The sequence below is a fragment of the Solea senegalensis genome, unplaced genomic scaffold (assembly GCF_019176455.1).
Source record: "Solea senegalensis isolate Sse05_10M unplaced genomic scaffold, IFAPA_SoseM_1 scf7180000017371, whole genome shotgun sequence".
Classification (NCBI taxonomy): Eukaryota; Metazoa; Chordata; class Actinopteri; order Pleuronectiformes; family Soleidae; genus Solea; species Solea senegalensis.
The window spans coordinates 1-9,302 of NW_025322366.1; the positions used below are offsets into that span (position 1 = coordinate 1).

General features: G+C 46.6%; 8 non-coding genes and 1 pseudogene across 8 annotated transcripts; 6 read left to right on the top strand and 3 right to left on the bottom strand.

Annotated features, from left to right (window-relative positions):
• LOC122764349 lies at nucleotides 1–123 on the top strand (annotated as a pseudogene; the record flags this gene model as incomplete).
• A 639-nt stretch (nucleotides 124–762) lies between these two features.
• Nucleotides 763–875, top strand: LOC122764343. Its single transcript, XR_006359623.1, has one exon. It is a non-coding gene; the product is annotated as a U5 spliceosomal RNA (small nuclear RNA).
• A 182-nt stretch (nucleotides 876–1,057) lies between these two features.
• LOC122764341 lies at nucleotides 1,058–1,250 on the top strand. The gene has a single exon (XR_006359621.1). It is a non-coding gene; the product is annotated as a U2 spliceosomal RNA (small nuclear RNA).
• Nucleotides 1,251–1,371: 121 nt separating this feature from the next.
• On the bottom strand, nucleotides 1,372–1,490 carry LOC122764345. The gene has a single exon (XR_006359625.1). It is a non-coding gene; the product is annotated as a 5S ribosomal RNA (ribosomal RNA).
• Nucleotides 1,491–1,600: 110 nt separating this feature from the next.
• LOC122764347 lies at nucleotides 1,601–1,719 on the bottom strand. The gene has a single exon (XR_006359626.1). It is a non-coding gene; the product is annotated as a 5S ribosomal RNA (ribosomal RNA).
• A 402-nt stretch (nucleotides 1,720–2,121) lies between these two features.
• Nucleotides 2,122–2,285, top strand: LOC122764348. Its single transcript, XR_006359627.1, has one exon. It is a non-coding gene; the product is annotated as a U1 spliceosomal RNA (small nuclear RNA).
• A 647-nt stretch (nucleotides 2,286–2,932) lies between these two features.
• Nucleotides 2,933–3,045, top strand: LOC122764344. The gene has a single exon (XR_006359624.1). It is a non-coding gene; the product is annotated as a U5 spliceosomal RNA (small nuclear RNA).
• A 182-nt stretch (nucleotides 3,046–3,227) lies between these two features.
• LOC122764342 lies at nucleotides 3,228–3,419 on the top strand. Its single transcript, XR_006359622.1, has one exon. It is a non-coding gene; the product is annotated as a U2 spliceosomal RNA (small nuclear RNA).
• Nucleotides 3,420–3,543: 124 nt separating this feature from the next.
• On the bottom strand, nucleotides 3,544–3,662 carry LOC122764340. Its single transcript, XR_006359620.1, has one exon. It is a non-coding gene; the product is annotated as a 5S ribosomal RNA (ribosomal RNA).
• Nucleotides 3,663–9,302: the final 5,640 nt, after the last annotated feature.

A 9,302-nucleotide genomic window follows, 5' to 3' on the forward strand; every position in this document is an offset into this window, starting at 1 on the left:
TTCACCCAGGGCGAGGCTCAGCCATTGCACTCCGGCTGTATTGACCCCTGCAAATTCCCAAAACCTGGGAGTCTTGACTGCATAATTTTTGCTAGTGGGGTGCTGCGTCCGCGCTTTCCCCCGATGATGTCGTTGTAAGCAAAGGTCAGCCGCCCGAAGTTCAACGTTGTGTGCCCATCTCCAAACTTCTCACGTCCTTGCGGAGCAACATCCCCAGTTGCTGGGAACGTGATGGTTGTGGGTGTTGTCTTTTAGCTCAAAGCAAATGTCACGCTCCCTTTCCCAACTCTTTGTAGAAGAACTCCATTGTTGGAGATGGATCCATGGCCATCATGCCAAGGGTTAATACTTTGGCGCTTGCTCTGTTCACTCCGTGCAGTGACCTGATGTTGAAGTGATGCCAGGAGCAACTCACCATTTCAGAAGCCCGGATGAGGTGGGAAATGGCCCGGCAGTTTGTACTGCTCAGTGTGACACGGAGCTGCTTTGCTCATGCACTCACGTCTACCACTAAATGTTGGAGGTGTGCCAGTGAGCTTTAGGAATGTGCCACAGCCTCAGCCACTGATAGAAAACTGCAGCGCACAACCGACAGTAGGAAAGCGCTTCCAAACATGCAGTCAAATCTGGGCGGTTTATTGGCCGACTAAGCAAAAACGTTGAAGGAAGGCCGTCCCAAGGTGGCCGGCCGGCCGGCCGACCGAGACTGTGGTGACTCCGGCGGATAGACTCCTCGGCTGCTCTCCAGGACAGGGGCTACGTTGACTCTGGTTTCTCTTCAAAATGCACAAGTCTTTCGCCTTTTACTAAAGACTTCCGTGGAGAGGGACGTTCAAGAGTTTAAGTTATTTTTGGTGGGCTTTGCTGTAAGGCTGCGCCCTTTGAGTGTGTCAAATGTCAAGCAGCTGTCTGTCAAGGCTCAGAGGTGCACTTAGGTCAACCTTGGGGCGGAGGTGATCAGCAGCAGCAGCCTTTGTTATGCGCCCTTAAAAACATGGCACCACAACAACTGACTTGTGTGCCAAGATCTTGGGTTGGCCCCAGACACCTGTGGGCCATCGCTTCTCGGCCTTTTGGCTAAGATCAAGTGTAGTATCTGTTCTTATCAGTTTAATATCTGATATGTCCTCTATATGGGGATTAAATATTAAATGCATTTTTGAGCAGTGGGAGGTGAAAACTGGGGCTTGCTCTCTTCACTCCTTGCATTGACCTGGTATTGCAGTGCCACCAGGAACGGTGCACCATTCTCTTTTTTCTGTGAAAAGCAAAGCGAAGCTGAAACCAGAAAGACATCAACCCGTGCCTGTGCGTCAATTTAATTGCGAGCCCATGTTTCTTGTAAGGAAGCAGCATCAGCAGCAGCGTAAAAGCTTACAGCACCTGGTATTCCCAGGCGGTCTCCCATCCAAGTACTAACCCGGCCCGACCCTGCTTAGCTTCCGAGATCAGACGAGATCGGGCGTGCTCAGGGTGGTATGGCCGTACGCCGAGGGGCTGGCGACAGAGAGTGCCTTTATGGACTAGGCAAGGCCCCTGCTCGTGGAGGGGCATGTTTCTTGTAAGGAAGCAGCAGTGTAAAAGCGTGCAGCGGTGTAAAAGCTTACAGCACCTGGTAATCCCAGGCGGTCTCCCATCCAAGTACTAACCAGGCCCGCCCCTGCTTGGCTTCCGAGATCAGACGAGATCGGGCGTGCTCAGGGTGGTATGGCCGTAAGCCGGGGGGTTGGGGACACAGACTGCTTTTATGGACTGGGCAAGGCCCCCTGCGCGTGGCGGGGCTCAAAAGTCAGCCTTTCGGACACACTGCACTTCAGCCTTTATCTCCACCACATGCTACACTCTAGTCCAGTATCGGGAAGCGACACCGAGATGGGCAAGCGGCTGTTGGTGCCGTCATGTCCAGTTGTTGCTGAATCTATAGGAAACGACAGCCAGGTATGCCAGTAAAAAAGGTTGAGTGTTTCCTCTCCAATGTGTGCTGGAGGTTGAAGTTGAACATTGCACAGCATTAACGAGCAACTGAGTCAAGGCATTGGCCTCTGGGATTATTCATTTCCAGCACCATCAGCCAAAGAGCTGTGTCTGGCAAGAGCCACCGGTGTTTGGCGAGTACACCTCATACTTACCTGGCAGGGGAGATACCATGATCAAGAAGGCGGTTCACCCAGGGCGAGGCTCAGCCATTGCACTCCGGCTGTGTTGACCCCTGCAAATTCCCCAAACGTGGGAGTCTTGACTGCATACTTTTTGCTAGTGGGGTGCTGCGTCCGCGCTTTCCCCCGATGATGTCGTTGTAAGCAAAGGTCAGCCGCCCGAAGTTCAACGCTGTGTGCCCATCTCCAAACTTCTCACGTCCTTGCGGAGCAACATCCCCAGTCTTTCCAAGTTGCTGGGAACGTGATGGTTGTGGGTGTTGTCTTTCAGCTCAAAGCAAATGTCACGCTCCCTTTCCCAACTCTTTGTAGAAGAACTCGATTGTTGGAGATGGATCCATGGCCATCATGCCAAAGGTTAATACTTTGGCGCTTGCTCTGTTCACTCCGTGCAGTGACCTGATGTTGAAGTGATGCCAGGAGCAACTCACCATTTCAGAAGCCCGGATGAGGTGGGAAATGGCCCGGCAGTTTGTACTGCTCAGTGTGACACGGAGCTGCTTTGCTCATGCACTCACGCCTACCACTAAATGTTGGAGGTGTGCCAGTGAGCAAGGAATGTGCCACAGCCTCAGCGACTGATAGAAAACTGCAGCGCACAACCGACAGTAGGAAAGCGCTTCCAAACATGCAGTCAAATCTGGGCGGTTTATTGGCCGACTAAGCAAAAACGTTGAAGGAAGGTCGTCCCAAGGTGGCCGGCCGGCCGGCCGACCGAGACTGTGGTGACTCCGGCGGATAGACTCCTCGGCTGCTCTCCAGGACAGGGGCTACGTTGACTCTGGTTTCTCTTCAAAATGCACAAGTCTTTCGCCTTTTACTAAAGACTTCCGTGGAGAGGGACGCTCAAGAGTTTAAGTTATTTTTGGTGGGCTTTGCTGTAAGGCTGCGCCCTTTGAGTGTGTCAAATGTCAAGCAGCTGTCTGTCAAGGCTCAGAGGTGCACTTAGGTCAACCTTGGGGCGGAGGTGATCAGCAGCAGCAGGCTTTGTTATGCGCCCTTAAAAACATGGCACCACAACAACTGACTTGTGTGCCAAGATCTTGGGTTGGCCCCAGACACCTGTGGGCCATCGCTTCTCGGCCTTTTGGCTAAGATCAAGTGTAGTATCTGTTCTATCAGTTTAATATCTGATATGTCCTCTATATGGGGATTAAATATTAAATGCATTTTTGAGCAGTGGGAGGTGAAAACTGGGGCTTGCTCTCTTCACTCCTTGCATTGACCTGGTATTGCAGTGCCACCAGGAACGGTGCACCATTCTCTTTTTTCTGTGAAAAGCAAAGCTAAGCTGAAACCAGAAAGACATCAACCCGTGCCTGTGCGTCAATTTAATTGCGAGCCCATGTTTCTTGTAAGGAAGCAGCAGCAGCAGCAGCAGCTTAAAAGCTTACAGCACCTGGTATTCCCAGGCGGTCTCCCATCCAAGTACTAACCCGGCCCGACCCTGCTTAGCTTCCGAGATCAGACGAGATCGGGCGTGCTCAGGGTGGTATGGCCGTAAGCCGAGGGGCTGGCGACAGAGAGTGCCTTTACGGACTAGGCAAGGCCCCCTGCGCGTGGAGGGGCATGTTTCTTGTACGGAAGCAGCAGTGTAAAAGCGTGCAGCGGTGTAAAAGCTTACAGCACCTGGTATTCCCAGGCGTCTGAGATGACTTTTGACCATGCTTGTGAAGAAGAGCCATCTGTTTATTTGTACATCCTCATAGAGTGCGTAGTTCCTGGCAATGAAGATGGTGTGTCGGGCTATGGATAGTAGAATGTTAATCAGGGTTGTGTTTATACCTTCTTTCTTGTGTGAGTATCCAAAGAGCCAAGTCCATTCCCAGTCTGTAATGTCTTTGCTGCTGAGCTTGCAGTGGTCGGTGAGGAGGTTCTTGACCCGGGTGATGAAGACCTCGCAGATGGGACAGGTGAGAAAGATGTGTTCAAGTGTTTCGTCATTTTTATTACAGACAGTACAAACCCTCTCATAGATAGCACTGTTCATTTGGTGCAGGATGATACCCGAGAAAATTCGTCTATGTCTGATTTTGAAATCGGTGTTGTTGGCGAAGGGATGAGCATAGGGGCTATTTATGTTTTTCCACATGGTGGAAACATTAATCGACGGGAAGTGTTCTTTCCAATGAGTTTCAGATGTCGGTTTTTGTACTATGTTTGCCAGCAAGGTGTTGTACCAATACTTTGAGGTTAGTTGATTAATGCTTTTCGCATCAGGCTGAGCACTTTGACGAAAATCAAGGGTATCATTCTGCCTACTACCACTGGTCTTGTAAAAAGCCTGTTTTAGATGGTCAGCAATCCCAGTTTCAATTTTCTGACATGTGAATTCAGCAAACCGTTTGCAATAAATGTTTTTGGCTCTGAGCCGATTCAAGATTTCTTCTACTACTATTTCGCCTTGATTGTTTGTGAAGTCTCCCAATGTGTATAAACCTGCTTGCGGCATTGACCCGCCCGAGATGGGCCTGCCCAGATATGTGATGTCTGGGTTGTGGAAAACGGGGCGCTGCAGCAGCTGGTGTTTGTTTTGTACTATAGTTACCAGGTGGGGTCTGGCCAACTCCCATGCCTCAAAGATCTCTTGTGTGAACTGTGAGATGTGTGTAGCTTGTGATTTTAGTGGGATCTGACAGAGATTGTAAATGCCACTGTTTCCACATGTTTTAATGGTGTCAAGCAGTTGATGTTTCCAAAAAAGGTCAGTTTTATCGTCCAACAGCTTTTTGATGATTTTGATTCTGAATGAGTGTTTTTTTGTGTTTATGTCTATTAGCCTAAGCCCACCGTTTGTGTATGTATCAATTGTTGTTCTGTGTTTTATCATGTTGCGGCGGCTTCCCCACATAAAAGTGGATATCATTTGATTTATTTCTGCATGAGTTTGTTTTGGGAGATCATAGACTTGTAGCACATGATTCACTTTGGAGAGTATCAGGGAGTTGAGCATGACCACCTTACCCTTCAGGGTCAGCTTCCTCATTTTCCACAACCCCAAGGTGTTGTTCATTTTATTTAGCACCTCTTTCCAGGTGTTATCTCTGGCGGCCTTTTGATCCTGGCCAATATGCACTCCTAAGACCCTTACACTGGCCTTTTCCTCTATGAACGCCTGTCTGCCTGGTGCCCTTGCCCCATTGCCACAGTACATTATAGTTGATTTGTTTTCATTGATTTTGGCACCGGAGGCTGAGCAGTAGATATGTACAAGATTCAAAGCTAGTTGTAGACTTTTTCCATCTTTGACCATGATATTTGTGTCATCGGCATAGGCAATCATTTTGCAGGAAGTGCCATTATCTGCCAGTATGCCCTGAATGTTAATGTTCTGATTTATTAATAGAGCTAGGGGCTCGGCCACCAGGCTGTAGAGCAGAGAGGAGAGGGGACATCCCTGTCTAATTGATCTTTGGATTGCTATTTTTGGGGTTTGGAGACCATTCACTTTTATGCGACTGTGTGCATTGTTGTAAAGAGATTGAATTCTTTTAATGAAATTGTGACCAAAACCGAATTGTTTTAAAACAGCCCATAAAAAGTTGTGTTCAACTCGATCGAACGCCTTTTCAAAATCTACTCCTAGATAGATGCCACCAGTTTGTGACATCTGATAGATGGTTTCTTTTATGGATAAAATGGAATCTGAAATATCTCGTCCGGGAATGCTATATGCCTGTGACTGATGTACTATGTTTGGGATAATTTCTTTGAGTCTGTTTGCTAGAACCTTTGCGAAAATTTTGTAATCAGTATTCAGAAGGCTTATGGGTCTGTAGTTGTTAATGATCGTTCTGTCTCCTCGGTTTTTGTATGCCAAAGTAATTAAACCAAGTGTAAGGGTCTCAGGAGCTTCACCTTTCTTCTCAACTTCCTCAAAAATTCGAAATAAAATTGGTGTTAAACTTTCTTTGAAAAATAGATAAAATTCAGTTGTTAAACCATCTACGCCTGGACTCTTGTTTTTTTGTAAGCCCTTGATGGCTGCTTCAATCTCTGCCATGCTGATAAGCTGATCACACCATATTCTGTCCTCCGTTGAGATTTGGTTCTGAATGACCTTCACCACACTTGTAATTGTATTTTGATTTATATTTTGATTTGTATATAGCTGCTGGAAGAAATCTTGTATTCTGGATATTATTTCATCAGTTTGTATAATTATGTTGCCCTGGCTGTCTTTCAGTTCTTTTATGAATGCTTTATTTTGTTTTTGCTTTTCTAAGCCGAGGAAAAAAGCTGAACATTTTTCCCCCTCCACAAAATTTTGCACTCTGCTTCTAATTATTGCCCCCATGCATTCCTTCTTTTTGGAGAGCGCTAACTTGTCTCTCAAATAAATATAATTTGTCAGATCTCCGTTAGGTTCATTGGCTATCTTTTGGAGTTCGGGTTCTAATTTTACTCTTAGCTCTTTTTCATTTTTTTTCTCCAGCCAGCTCTTATGTTTACTATAATTTATACATACTCTTTTGATTCGTTCTTTCACTCTTTCCCACCAATTAAATATGTCTTCGACCCACTCCATTTCATTTGCCACATTGTGAAGAAGACGGTTAACTTTGTCAATGAACTGTTGATCTTTTAGTAAGCTATTGTTAAAACACCATACCCCACCATTTGTTTGTGCTACTGATGGAAATAATGACAATTTTATGAGGGAGTGATCACTCCATGTGTTGAGGACATATTCTATTGAGTTCACATTGTGTACAATGGAGCTTGCCACTAAGGCATAATCAATACGGGATTGTTTGAGAGTATTTTGTACCACCTGATGTCTGGAGAACTGAGTTTTATTTGGATGCATAATTCGCCATAAGTCAACCAGGTCGTATTCTTTTATGATTTCGAATAAGGATCGCCTGCTCACATCATCTTTAAAGAGATTGTTGCTAGATATGTCAAATTTGGTGAGGGGAACATTGAAGTCTCCAGTGATGATGGAGTTGTTGTTTACCCACTTATTTAGCTCTTTGAAAAACACTTTTCTTTCACCCTCAGTGTTAGGAGCATATATATTGATAATTCAAATATAAACGTTTTTTTTCCATGAATCAACTATCAATAATCTACCTCGTGAGCATTTATATATTTCTATTACCTTATCAAAGACATTGTTTTTAATCAGCGTTGCCACCCCACACATTGCTCGATCTGCATTTGCGAAATATACATTCCCTTCCCATAACCCTCCTATCATGCTCACAGGAGATGAGGACCATTTTGTTTCTTGTAGCAGCAAGATGTCACATTTGGTAGTATTGATGACTTTGTGTAGTTTTTCTCTGCTGCAGAGCCCACGGGCATTCAGTGAGAGAAGCAGGGCCATGAGAAGGGTGAGCTGTATTATTGTGGCATTAAACATCACACTCATTTTTTTCTATTTTGCTTTTTCTTATTTGTTTTACCGGACTTGTCTGTATTTTTCGTTTTCTTGCCAGGGACACTACCGAGAGGTCCATCTCCGAATCAGAGTCAGCACTTGGTGAGGGAGAAACTGTTGGCTCTTTTTCAGAGTGGGGAGGACTGAGTGGCGCAGATTCTGCGGTTGGGGTGCTTCTCGTGCCTCTGGCTTGGAGCTTTTCAGCTCCAGCCACTTTTTTTTCATTGTCTGGTTGAGCCTCGTCATTCTGCGCTTCCGGAAGGCTTTCTCCAGAGGTTTCCACATTAGTGGTTATTTTTTCCGCTCGGGGCGGCTGGGCAGGGGGCCCTTTCTCTACACCACACTCTGTGCGTACCTCCGCAGGCGCTAGCTCTGCCTCCTCCTCTCCTGCACTGTCCTCAGTGCTTCCCTCTGTCTGCTCCCTCTCCAACTCTGACTCTGCTATGCTCTCCGGTTCACTTTCATTGCAAATGCAATTTTCCATGTTGTTGTGGCACAGCTCACACCTTTTCACATCTTTATGGCACTCTCTTGCATAGTGCCCCTGGACTCCACATTTATGGCAACAAAACTCAGGACACTCTCTAAGAATGTGTCCAGGCTGTAGGCACATTCGACACACTTTCACTTGCCGATCATGTAACACTCTGAAGTATTCGGGACCAGTGGCAGTATTAAATCTAGCAGAGTAAGGCAGGGATTGTACTGTCTGATTAAATTTGACTCTCACATACCTTGTCCCATCTGCGATGTTTGTGCCAGGCCACATTCTTCTCTTGATTGGAGAGATTGCAGAGACTCCCCAGCCATGCAGCTTGTCAATTATTTCCTGGTCTGAGATGTACGCGGGCAGAGTGAGAAAAGAGACCACCAGTTCATCATTGTTTAGCTCTTTTGCCATAACTATGGTTGTGCCGATTTTGAATCCATCCAGCAATCTGCTTTTCCCAACAGTGTTTGTCATTGTTATTTCATATTTGTCCGTTCCAATACAGCGGCCGGCAATCAAACCTCCACACAGTCCACGCACACATTTCAATAATTCCATTATTGGGACTTTTTCTGTTCCCGTCAATTCTATTTGTAAAGTCAGCTCCTTCTCATACTTCCTTTGGGTTCCATCATTCTTTTCTCTGTCTCCATTCTCCGTGTTCTTTATCTCCTTTGCCATGATTCTTTGCTTGGTGAGGTCGTTGTTCTGAGGTCCATCCATGATGAGAAAAAAAAAGTTCAACAAAAGGCGCCCCCGCACAGTGTGGAAAACACTGTCGGGGGGGGGGGAAACCAGTCCTTAAAATGAACAAAACCAGTAAACTGAAGTAGCACACGATGAGAAAAGGGAAAAGAAGTGCAGAAAGGAGGAGAAAAAGGGGAAGAATACAGGCTGAGGAAAGGAGCCGTGTGCTCGAAATGTTTGTAGCATACACTTCCTGATTCGCTAGTGGGCGTGCTCAGGGTGGTATGGCCGTAAGCCGGGGGGTTGGGGACACAGACTGCTTTTATGGACTGGGCAAGGCCCCCTGCGCGTGGCGGGGCTCAAAAGTCAGCCTTTCGGACACACTGCACTTCAGCCTTTATCTCCACCACATGCTACACTCTAGTCCAGCATCGGGAAGCGACACCGAGATGGGCAAGCGGCTGTTGGTGCCGTCATGTCCAGTTGTTGCTGAATCTATAGGAAACGACAGCCAGGTATGCCAGTAAAAAAGGTCGAGTGTTTCCTCTCCAATGTGTGCTGGAGGTTGAAGTTGAACATAGCA